Source organism: Mus caroli, chromosome X, assembly GCF_900094665.2.
Source record: "Mus caroli chromosome X, CAROLI_EIJ_v1.1, whole genome shotgun sequence".
NCBI classification, from domain to species: Eukaryota; Metazoa; Chordata; class Mammalia; order Rodentia; family Muridae; genus Mus; species Mus caroli.
In genome coordinates, this window is record NC_034589.1 from 89,105,474 (window position 1) to 89,118,103 (window position 12,630).

Below are 12,630 nucleotides of genomic sequence, written 5' to 3' on the forward strand. Positions count from 1 at the left end.
GTGTGTGTGTGTGTGTGTGTGTGTGTGTGTGTGTGTGTGTGTGTGTGTGTGTGTTAAGAGCCACAGTTGTGTGGAAGCTATTCGTCTCCTGTTGATCAGAGTGAAGTATTGAGGCCTCTCAGGGGTCAATGGTCTTAGTCAAGGTTTCTTTCTATTGCTGTGAGAAACACTGTGAACATAAACAACCTGAGGGGGGAAGAGCTTACTTCATCTTAGTTTCTAGTCCTTTTTCCAAGGAAATCAGGGAAGGAAGGAAGAGCTGGAGCCATGGAGAGGTGCCCCTTTCTGGCTTGCTTGACCTGCTTTCTTATAGCACTCTAGACCACCAAAGTAGGGGCACAACACCCAATGATTTGTCCATCTGTATCAATCATCAATTAAGTAAAAACAGTCTTGCCTACAGACTAGTCCTCAAAGATTTTCTAAATTGATTTTCTCTCTTCCCAAATAACTATATCTTGTGTCAAGGTGACATAAAACCAGCCAGCCCATCATCCACTGTCTGAACCCTTGCCAAGCCTGCTCTCCTGCCCCCTTCTTCCTGCCCTGCCTGCTCTTGCCCCATCCGGTCATGGTGGTCTCCAGTGAGAACTTCTTGGGAAGTTGTCCTGGGAGAAGAATGGATAGCAGTACCCAGGGAAGGGGTAGACCAACCTTTCAGAGCCAGTTCTCTTCTGTCCCATATGTGCTGCCCTATAACAATAACCCTCTGTACATGGGTGCTCACACTCAGACTCATGACTTATGCTTAGGGTCTGTGTCCTGGTGACAGAGAAGACATGGGCCAACACTGGTCAGGCATGTCAGGAGATCCCAGCCATCGTGACTACAACACAACACACCTAGCCTGGGCTCCCTGGCAGCCGCCATGTTCTCCACAGTCCTAAAGAGAGGTGGGGACAGCAACATTGATGAGCACTCCATCTCTATGTGTTTGTGCAATATATACACCCCTTAAACATTGCCAATCAGTGATTTTTCATGATCCCACCATGTCCATATGGCCACATGTCAAGTCTACTAGCAGAGAAACAGCAGAGGCCACCAAGGTAGATTTCCTCCCAACCCCAAAGTCTGATGCAGAAAACAATTAGGTTCTAGGTCTGGTAGCTGTACAATTATTCCCTGATTCTAAAGGGCTCCAGTCTGCTTACTGCTCTCCTGCCACTGTCTTAGAATTCTTAACCACAACTTTGCCAACAGACCTGAGTCTCACTTTCCACTAGGCCTAGAAATGTATGTTGACACTCCAAGTCACAATCTCAGTATAGCTTATATGGGAGTTTCTTCCTGTGTAAAAGAAGCGATGTGGAAGCAGGGACCTGGAAGTACTGCCTCTCGGGACTAGGTGGGGCTCTGTCAAGCTTGGCTGTAGACATTCTTGGGACAGTCTGGGAATCTCAGACACTGTCCTTGCCTGCTACTGCACCCCTCCCAGATCAATCTGTCTCTTCCCTTACTGCCTCATACCTGGAAAATTTGTTTCTGAACACCCACCCTTGGCAGGTAGCCCCCAGCCCTTAAGATACCAGCATCCAGACCTGGCTTTGGCTTCACTGGGAGTTACCAGCTTCCAGAGAAGAGCCTGAGAGTTCCTAGCCACATCAAACAATGGACTGGGTAGGTGTGCATCGAGCTTTGTTCTTGTCATAGTGTTCTTTGTCAGCAGTACTTAGCCCTCCTGGTGACTGCAGGGGGAGACCATGGCTGTGATGTTGACCTCATTTTTCTTAAGAACCTGGCCCATCTAAGAAGTCTTGAATTATTATCATAGTGGTGAGTTAAAGTCATGGAATTTTGTATTCACAAAGATGGAAGGATTCAGAGGGCAAGTAGGCTTCGTGGGTGAGCGCTTGTGGGCTCTATCCCTGGAGGAAGGGCAGCAGCCCCAAACTCTGGTCTTCCACACCATTTTCATTTTGTGCTCTTGGCATCTAGGTGGCACTTCAGAGCAACCTTTGTTGGTTTTCATCTAGACTCCTCTCTGAACTCAAGCCCCACCCCCCCATTCACTTTTACCATAGGCCATCGTACACCAGCTGAAGTCCTTCCTGATTCCATGATTCTGCATGGTCTATAGAAGTCTCCTAGTCAGGAGCTCAACCATCCATAGGCCTCCTACAACTCACACAGTTAGGTAATGGAAGACATCCACATTGACTTTACAACTTTAATGTAATACTGTTACCAAAAACCACAAACACAAGAAACAGCACATGAGAAGAACACAAAACAGCCTTTCCTGGCACATGACCTCTGACCCACAGGGAGAAAGGCCGGGTTCTGTGTGAGGAAGACTTTGAGTGACACGTGTAGCTGTGTAAGGAAGATGGTCACATGCCCTCAATGCAGGCAGGAACACAAGGAGCAAAGAGAAGAGCATAGATTGAAGCTATAGCAACAAGGGAGAGGCACGGACAATGAAAAAGTATGCTTCGCCACGTCAGTGGCACCCCTTACCAGGTCTCCGAACATTTCTCTCAGGTGCTGCTCAGCCCTTCCTTGGGGCATCATGTACCTTTGATGAACTTACTGGATATAGGAGAAGCTTGTGCTGCCTCTGGTGGTATCTCTGGTCCAGATGGTGGAGCAGATACTGGGGCTATCTAGGATGCTGGTGCCTGCCCTACCTTTTGTGTTGCTGTTGACACTGGCTCTCCAATTGGTGCAGTTACTATTTTTGAATACACTGGTGATACTTGGCCCAAAATACAAAAGGGATTCTGGCCCCTAGTATCACAGAAATCTCCATCCCCATCCCAGGTCAGTAGCTCTACCTGGATGTTGTCCCAGCTCTACTATCCCATAAAAGCTTCATTCCCAATATCCATCTGGGACCTAATCTGGGCCCTGGCATGTTCCTTAGTCATATCCACATCTATCTTCTGGAAAGCAGCTCCAAGAAATGAGCCTTCCACTCCCAGGGATCCTGGTTCTGGTATTGAGGTAGGAGACAAAAGTTTAAAAACAGCATCCCACATCGGGGAACATCTGTTCCTGAGGGAGGCTGCCACATCCTCTTATGTTAGAAGCAATGGCAAAAACAAAACAAAACAAACAACAACAACAAGAACAACAACAACAACTGGAATCAAGCACCAACTGTTCTATGCCAGGGCCAGGAATATGTCACTCCCCCTATCCACACTGCCATATAGAATGGCATCTATGAATTTTGAAGTAAATTCCTCATGGGCCTCTGAAAGCTAAGGACCAAGCAGAAACTCTGCTATACCTGGACAATGAATCTCGGCATCCCCATCTTGCTGGTTCATGGCAGGTTCAAAGACTGCACAAGAACTCATACTTGGGTTTGGTACTACTGTGGAACTGCTGGTATTCTGGGTATATTGGAGTGAGAAAGAAAATATTCTTTTCTTCTAGCCAGCCAGACCTGTTGCTGACCCAATGAGTTCCAGGGGGACCCTCTCCTTCCCCAGTGCTGTGACTCAGCTTGCAGAAAGGGGTCTGCATGCCTCTCCAGACCCTGACTCACTTCCCAACACCCCAGCTTCCAAGAGTAAGGCTTCACAGCCTTATGCCAGTGGTCCTACTCAGAATCTGTGTAGAATATTGGGTCAAAGCAAAACCAGAACTGTGCTCCAGATTTCTGTTGGACATGTTGTAAACAGAGGAGTCGGTTTTTAATCCCTATGCTCTGAGAACGCCCTGGTGCAAGTGTCCTGGCCAAGCCATACAGACAATGACTAGAAAAGAAGAAAGCAGCACTCTTAATTTCCAGGACTTCTGTTTGTGTGCACAAACACTGCAACTGTGTGCCTTTGCTCATCGAGGCATGTACACAGACGAGCTTGTGTCTGCACTTGCACATTCTCTAAGGACCAGAGAAAGGGTGTGCCCTGACTTTTTTCACTGTCAAATGTGCCTTCTGATCTCAGTGCCCAAGTCTTCTCAGATGTAAGATCGGGGAGTTTTGTGTGTGTCTTCAGGGAAAGTGCTCAGTGCCAGTCCTATCCTGGTGTTCTCCGCCTGTGCTCCCTTTCCCCCAAGACCTCCCCTGAATTTCCTCTTCCTACATGCCAGCTGTGGTGGTTAGAATTAAAATGGCCCCCATAGGCTCATAGGGAGAGACACTATTAGGAGGTGTGGCTTTGTTGGAGAAGGTGTGGCCTTGTTGGAGTAAGTGTGTCACTGGGGTGTGGGCTTTGAGGTCTCAGATGCTCAAGCCAGCCCTCGTGTCACTCTTCACACCTGTGGATCCAGATGTAGAATTCTCAGTTACTTCTCCAGCCCCCTGTCTGCCTGCATGCCACCAGGCTTCCTTACTATGATAATGGGCTAAACCTCTGAAAATGTAAGCCAGTCCCAATCAAATGTTTTTCTTCATAAGAGTCGCTGTGGTCATAGTGTCTCTTCATAGCAAACCCTAAGTAAAACACCAGAAAAAAAAAAACCCACTGAAAATAAACCAAAACCAAAACAAAACAAACAAAAAAAAAACCCCAGCATATCTGACCACCAGGTATGTCCACATCAGAGAGCAGTGTTCTATTTTGCACGTCAGCCTTCTGACTTCAAGTAACCCTTCTGACTCATAAAGTCATCAGTGACCTTTTTTTTTTTTCGGACCACAAAGAAATGTGTGCTTCATTCTGAGGGCAAGCAAAGACATCCATGAGTTGTGGTAGTGGTAGTGAAAGACATGTGCAAGAGCACTCTGGTATGAGATAGCTCAACAAGAGGGCACACCAGATGAGCACTAGTCCCGACAGACAGGACAGACACTGCCATCAATTCTCACTGTCTGAGATCTCCAGCTGGAGACAGTGAGCTCTAAAGGAGCTGGGAGTTCCAAAAAGCTACCTAGCTGTGATGAAACCCATCTGCTGCCTTCCCAGCTCAGGACACCACAGTCCCGTGTCAGGCTATTCCAATCCTGGAACTACTTCTGCTGGAGGAGAGAACTGAGGCCTAGGAGCTAAGGAAGCAGTCATAACTGGGGCACTGCCCCATCTTGTGGACTACCTCCCTGAGGACAGCTGCAATGCAAGTTGGGGCACAAGGGGTTGACACACATGGATGACAGCACACAATGAGCAAAACCCCATCGACAGGATGAGGGCTCACCTTCATGACCTCAGCTGTCATTCAGGAAGCTGATGCCCAAAGTCACTACGATGCAACTCAGCTGGGGAGTGTTCTTGGTCCTCACAAGGAGGAACAGTGGAGAGGTCCTCTTACCCTGTCCCAGAGAATTCATAGCCCCACAACCTGAGACTCAGTTGCCTCATCCCTAACATGGGGTACTGATCCTTTGCTGAGTTCTGCATAGTGTGAAGTAAGGCAGGGAACAGGGCTGGGAGAAGAAGCTTTGCTAAAGGCTGTAGGGTGTACAAATACAGATGTGGAGTTTGCTGGTCCTGTCTGCCTCAAGATCTACATGCAAGAGCATCTCCTTGGAGGACCAGTCTGTCAATCCCAAACCAGGCAGGCAGCAGCAAGAGGCATACTGCTTTTCACCCAAGCTATGTGTATAAGTGTGCACTTGTGTGGGTTCATGAATGTAAAATCCCCAAAGCAGACAGGCCTGGGCCCAGCATGCTACCTTGTTACCTGCAGTTACTGTGTGCTGTTCCTTGAGAGTGAGAGTCTTACTGGGTCCCTTGAGTCCTGTACTCCCATTTACCTGAGAGAATCCACAAAGGGACAAGGCTGCAGCATTCTGTTTCCACTTCTTACCCCAGAAGGCAGCAGAAGAATCCCTAGTGTACACAAGAATGGATATTCTTCCTTATCTATTGCTGTCAGGTGGATTCCAAAGTTCTACCTACAGAGAAACCAGTGAATACACACCCTGATCTGAGTAGTAATGCACAGTCAAGCCCAGCTAAGGAGATGTCTTAGCTCTCAGACAGTTCACACCTGTGTGAGACTGCAAGGGAAAATGGGACAAGCAGAGACAATGAGTAGCATCTATCATAGGAGACAGAGAAACCCTCAGAGAGCAGGACAGAGAGACATCAGGGAGGACACATGTGTCCCACTTTATTGCTAGTATAATAGAAGCTCAAGCAGTGATGGGCTAGAGGCAGCCTCTAAAGCAATTAGGATGGAAAGTTGGACTTGGTGTCCCAGAGCCTGCCCAAGGGCTCCTATAGCTTGGAGTTTTTCCCATCCCTCTGCTCAACACCCCATCCCTGCTTTTCTAGAGTGTAGGTGGGTCTTGCCCTAAGTAAATGTTCACTGTATTCTCTGATGATATCCTTCAACATGTCTGTGGGATGCAGGGGTGCTTGGCAAATGTACCTTATCTGAGTAGGGGCCTCAGAGACTCAGCCCTTTGGCCATTCCAACTGAAGGCAGTCATTCTGAATTCTGCTCAGAGACTAGATGACCCACCATAGCATAAACAGTAGGTACATAAGCAAAGGGGTGCTCACATAGGCACAGGCTGCCTGCCTGAACACTTGGTGGGTACCTTCTTGGAGTTCTTGATCATCAAGGATTTCACCAACTTACTTGCCTGGAGTAGGAAGAGGAACACCAGAGAAAATCAAGCCATGGGTAACCACAGAGTTAGAGCCCATGAGGGAGGAGAGAAAAGAAACAGGAGGGAGGGATTTTTTTTTACCCTCTTTTGCATTAGGGTCATATTGCCAGGGGCTGACACAACACTTGCTTCCAGATATCTGGGACTCATGGGCACTGGGGGCCTAGGAGTCTGAAGTGTCTGTCACTGGGGATTCCATCCAGGTGGAGGCGACCATAGGAGGATCTCTTTCCTCTTCACTGTTCTCATATCCTTCATCCAGGTGCTTGAACTACACCAGAAATGGCAGACACAGACAGGGCTTCCTGACACTCTCTATGCAAGAGTGCCTCATATACACCTTACCCATGTCGGCTCTTGGCAGCAAGAGAAGTACAAGAAGTGGCTGGTACATTCTTCAACCAGACCAGAGAATAGGAACTACGTGGAGTCACCAAAAGATGCTAAAAAATGTGTATGGTGGAAAAACATGGACATACAGGGAGGGGGTGGGGGAGGGAGAGGGGAGAAGAGGGGAGAGGAGGGGAGGGGAATGGATAGGAAAGGAAGAAAGGGGANGAAAGGAGAGAGAGAGAGAGAGAGAGAGAGAGAGAGAGAGAGAGAGAGAGAGAGAGAGAGAGAGAGAGAGAGAGAGAGAGAGAGAGAGAGAAAGAGAGAGAGAGAGAGGGTAGGAGTCAAGAGACTGCGAATGACAGAGAGGTCTCAGCTCCTTGGTTCTCTTGCCAGAGCTCAGCACTGTGTTGGGTAACAGTGGCTGCCTTCAGGCTCTAGGATGTTTGTGAGCACTCTGTCTTTGGCAGCAACTATGGCCACAATATTCTGGGGCTCTACCTGCCCTGTCTGAACCAGAGCCTCCCCAGTCTTGATGGTCTTGCCACTTCCCTGGCAGGGGATGTCTGGGACAGCGTAGAAACACCACTGAGGCTCTCTGGTGTGGCCTCTTGGGCCCTAGCAAATCTCAGGGAGCACGCAAAGGCCATCCCACTGACACTTGCTGACTGAGTGAAATTAAAAATATTCTGAGCCGGGCATGGTGGCGCATGCCTTTAATCCCAGCACTCGGGAGGCAGAGGCAGGCGGATTTCTAAGTTCGAGGCCAGCCTGGTCTACAAAGTGAGTTTCAGGACAGCCAGGGCTGAGAAACCCTAAACCCTGTCTTGAGGGAAAAAAAAAAAAAAATATATATATATATATATATATATATATATATATATTCTGGTCCAGGAAGACTGTCTGAGGCTGGATAGCACCCACCTCTCTGGCTTCTGGAGCCTGAGAGAAATCATAGGCCCTACTTGGCCCCTTGGTAGCAACCTCCTGGACTAGAGATGGTCTTGGATGATGAAGTTGTTCCTGGAATCCTAGGAGCAGCCATATTACTGGCCACTAACCCCTGGGAGATCTATGAAGAGACAAATGTTATCTTAGGGGTATCCCCACCCTGAGGAGGGCTGTGTGTCATAGGCTGATGACTCCTGGGGCCTACTGTGGAGTCATCAGATGGTTGGTAACCATCCAATTGAAGGACATAAAAGCAGCAGCTGCAGCAGCTCGTGCAGCTGGGCTAGAGGCAGAGGCTATATTGGCAGCATAGGCTTGGGTCTCCCCATCACAGGCCAGGGTTTCAGGATCCAGCTGGAGTGTCTCCATCAGTGTCTGGGCCAGCACAGGGTTTTCCTGTTCTCGGGGCTCATTCTGCAAGGCCAGAAGCCAGGAAAAGGGGAGGGGTGAGGGCCGGGCATCATGCTCTCTGGGAAACACAGTCTTTTTTTTCCCAGCAGCTAGTCTTGGACTCTAGGATGCTTGTGGCTTGTGCTAAGACAGCATCCTAGACCTTTCCCAGTAGGACCAGAAAACTTTGGGAAACCTATGCAAGCCTGTACCAATCTTGCCTTTCTTTCATCTGTGCCCCTCTAACATGGAAAAAGACCAGAATGATCAGGTGGGCAAGGATTGAGGCTCACTGAAAACATGTGAAGGCCTTTACCCAAGCTAACAAGGGCTCTGAGGAGTTGGATGTCAAAGCTGTTAAAGGTGCCAAAGCCACCAAGAGCACCAAATCCTTCATAGCTGTTGCTGCCTTCACTTTCTCCCTGACTTGGTCTCGAACTCCATCCTTGTCATCAGCATTGGAGTATTCTGGGTACACACTGGGGCTTCTCCTAGCCATACTGAGGGTTAGCCTAAAAATGAGAGTGAGGAGGAAGGATGGGGTAAAGGCAGGATCTCTGCTGAGGTGAGGGAGGGTATAGGCAGGACAGGAGAGGTGGCTGTGTGTGAGGGGCTAGGCTGTCAGTGACAGAGACACGAAAGCAATCAGAGAAGACACATGATGAAAAGGAACTCTAGAGGGGCATTCTGGATGTCTAGACTTGATTAGTACTTGAGTTGGAGGAACCAGTCACAAGAGTCCCACATGGAATGCACCGAGAGAGGGCTGAGTGGGAGCTTGAATTTGAGGGACATACTGGAAGACAACACAGAGATAGGGATACAAAGACACACACAGAGGCATGTGCACACACAGTGGTTTAGTGTTCAGACAATGGGGCCAAAGAACAGCTTTGAAAAACATTATCTCAAGGATTCACTGTGGACAAAGCCAGGAGAGATGTGTGGAGCTGGCAGAGGGGAGGGGTGGGAGGGAGGACTCAGCTGACTCCAGTCTTAGCCAAGGTGGGACAGAAACACTAATCATGTTTTAGACTGAGGATCCCTTGAAGGGAGCTTGCGTCCAAGATCTGGGACTTCAGGTAAGGGGCAAGCAGTCAGTTTGCCTGGAGTAATCTAAAAGAGATTGGGGCTACAGGTTGGCTACAGGGTTGGAAATGTGGACTCTGGTAGCAAAGGGCTCAGACATTATGCATGGATTTGATGCTCAGGTGGGAGAGCAGGCAGGAGATCCCATTTAGACTTGTGTCTAATAGGGCTCTGCTTCAGAGTGATCTTGACATTTTTTTTTCTAATCCAGAGGACTTTGAGAGAGCACAGTGTGTCTGCACGTTCCCTTTCTTCTTCCCATGGAATGACAGAACGCCCACATCACAATATCTACTCCAAAGGAGCAAGATTCATATTCCAGGAGACATAAGCTAAGGGTTTGCATCAAGGACTCAGACAAAGACCCTCAGTCTCACCCCTGGCTGGTCCATGAGGTTCTGCTCAGTGTGACACCAATACCTTCAGGGTCCAACTTGTGCTATCATTGGCAGGTCCTTCCCTATGGCTGACACCATTGGGATGTCCCCCATGAATTCCGAGTGCCTGGTGGACATGTCAAATGCAATCATGTGCTTGAGTATCTGCTATGGTAACCCATGTAAAGAGGAAATTATTGCCCTGTTTCCAAAAGAGCAGGAGATTGAGGCAGCCCTGACTGTGGCAGCACCCTTCCAGGGCTCTGGCTCCTCCTTCTTTCCATGCTTTCCTTGGAAAAAGGACTAGAAACTAAGATGAAGTAAGCCCTTCCCTCCTCAGGTTGTTTATGTTCACAGAGTTGCTCACAGCAATAGAAAGAAGTCCTGATTAAGACCACTGACCCCCGAGAGGCCTCAATTCCTCATTCGAATAAACAGGAGACAAAGGGCTTCCACACAATTGTGGCTCTTACACACACACACACACACACACACACACACACACACACTAACACTCCTCCCTGACCCAACAGTCCAAGGTTCTGATTGGCCAGTGTTTCCTCAGCCCTCTGGATGGGCCAGGTCTGAGGCAGCAGTAGCTATGATGGCTGACTGCTCCTACACAGCTTCTTGCTCCAGCCTGGCTTGCTCCCTCTGACCCCTCCTCCATTGTAAATAGTAAAAACATTGTGGGATTCAAGGGGTTCTAGCCCTTGCTGAGTATGGGGCACTGGTACTTGACCATCAATACACAGTTTATTGTCTGCCACATGCTTCCTTTATCTGCACTACAGAGAGGGGCATAGTGATCTGTCTTCCCCATTCCATAGATGAGGAACCTGAGGCCCCAGGANGGAAGCCACTTGGTCTGATGGCCCCCAGCCAGGAGGCAGCAGTATAAGGACTCAAACCTTAAAAGCAGGACAGGATCCCTGCTCTGGACCTTACATCAGGATGCTGCTATGGCCATGGAGGGAGCCATAGAGCCCAGCAGGCAAAACCTCCCAGCCAGCTCCACGTGTTGTCCTCACTCCTGTCGCCCTGTCTACCTAAGCACCCGTGCCTACTTCCTTTCATCCCACTGATGCTCTGTTCCTGTGTGCCTTTGAGACCCAAAGGAGGGAACCAAAGCAGAGGAAAGCATGACCTGCCAGAGATCACTGAGGCAGCTCTGCCAATGCCTTAGTGAGCAAGAGCACAGCCTCTTCTCCAGACAGAATGGATATCTTGCCTCAGGTTGCCATGGTGGCAGGGAGCCATTTACTGTTAGATTGTCAGTGTCTGTACTGCAGAGGTTTTTCCATAGACTATGGGTTGAATTTTCATTTAGGTAACGACAGAGAACACGTGAGACCTTCCATCTCAGGTCCAGCCTGGGTCCCTTGGTGAAGACCCTCTCTGAAGGGAGATGNGGAAGGCAAGGGGAAGGGGCACAAGATGCCTGGATCCCNGCTGTGTGTGNCACATTACAGCTTTCCATGACAACAGGGCACTTTACCCATGTCTTGATTAAACCTACTCCTGGTTCCTCCACCAATAAGGTTCAAAACAGCAAAAAGCAGCAATTTTCAGGGGACCCCTAACAGCATTGATTCTCATTAAATTCCCCAGTACTTTTCATGGTAGCTTCACCCACAGGAATCATGTGGTCCAGGCCATGTCTCAGTGTGATACACTGCAGATACTCTCTCCATCTCCCTCTCCCTCTCCCTCTCTCTCTCTCCCTCCCTCCCTCCCTCCCTGCTCTCCCCCCTCCCGGTGTGTCCCCCTCCCTCCCTGCCTTTCCACTCTCCCTCTTCCTGTCTCTCCCATCCCATCTCCTCTACTTCCCCCATCCCTCCCTCCCTCCATCTCTCCCTTTCTGCTCCCCTCCACTCCTCCTATCTGTTAGTCGCAGGGATCGATATATTTCTAGAAATTACTAATTCTTTTAACGGGAACACTTTGCTAAAATCTCTATTCCCAGAGGGCTTTATTTCAAGGACCAGCTCTGCTTTTCTCCCACAGCCCAGTGAATGCATCACACACTCAGCTTCAGTTCCCATGGCAACTGAGGCTCATGATCTAGGGACTAAATATGAGACAAAAGGAAGCAGAGAAGTGCTTGTGTTCTCTGCTCCTCTGCAGTACACAAGCCTCTATTACAGGGAGGAAATGGGACCTTGCCCAGTTCCACCTGCCCTCCCCTCGCTGCTTGGTGAGGCAGATAAGAAGGTACAGAGACCTGAGGTGAATGTTTACATCCACATACTGAGTCAGGGTGGCTTGCAGACCTCACCCCTGCCTCCCCCTCAGCAACACCGGTTTAGACCCCAAACTATGACAGTCACATCTAGCCCTCTTGATGCTCTCAAATTGCTCCCCCATCTCCACACCCTCCAGCCTGTCATGCTGTTGGCGTTTCCGGTCATTTTCATGACAAAAACCTGTATGACAGCCTAGTTTCATCATTTTGCCCTGGGAGTCACGCTGCAATCCTCACCAGCAGAGAGTCATGAGGGACATGTGAGGTGTCTCTCCTCTCCTCTCTTCTCCTCTGTGACCTGGGAGACCCTATGCCCAAGCAAAGAGATAATCCTGTAAGGCTTTCACTTCCTGCCAACTCTTATCCTGTTGGGCTTTAAAGAAATGGACCCAGGGTAGGTTACTGCTAGATTTCCCCCTGTAGAAAGCACCACATTGGATTCAGTGTCCCCAGCCCTTATCGTCCTCACCTCAGGAAACAACTTTGACCTTTCTCTTCATGCTCCATTTCAGAGACTGGTCAACATATGCGATGCTTGACAGCATGGTTTTGTCACAGGACACAGCACAGAGGAGCTGGGCCAGGTCCCTGGTTTCTCTTCCCTTCCCTCCCATCACTCCCAGTGTGACTGGACATCCATTTATGCGGTTACATTGTCTTTCCCTGGTAGGCAACTGCTGACCACTTTGTTCTCCTGGCCTGGACAATCTTGCCTCCCAAAGCCCAAGAAACTCATC

At 49.2% G+C, this 12,630-nt stretch overlaps 1 non-coding gene and 1 pseudogene across 1 annotated transcript; both read right to left on the minus strand.

Annotated features, from left to right (window-relative positions):
• Positions 1-2,529: 2,529 nt before the first annotated feature.
• On the minus strand, positions 2,530-12,099 carry LOC110286292 (annotated as a pseudogene).
• On the minus strand, positions 3,562-3,671 carry LOC115030217. The gene has a single exon (XR_003835826.1). It is a non-coding gene; the product is annotated as a small nucleolar RNA SNORA11 (small nucleolar RNA).
• Positions 12,100-12,630: the final 531 nt, after the last annotated feature.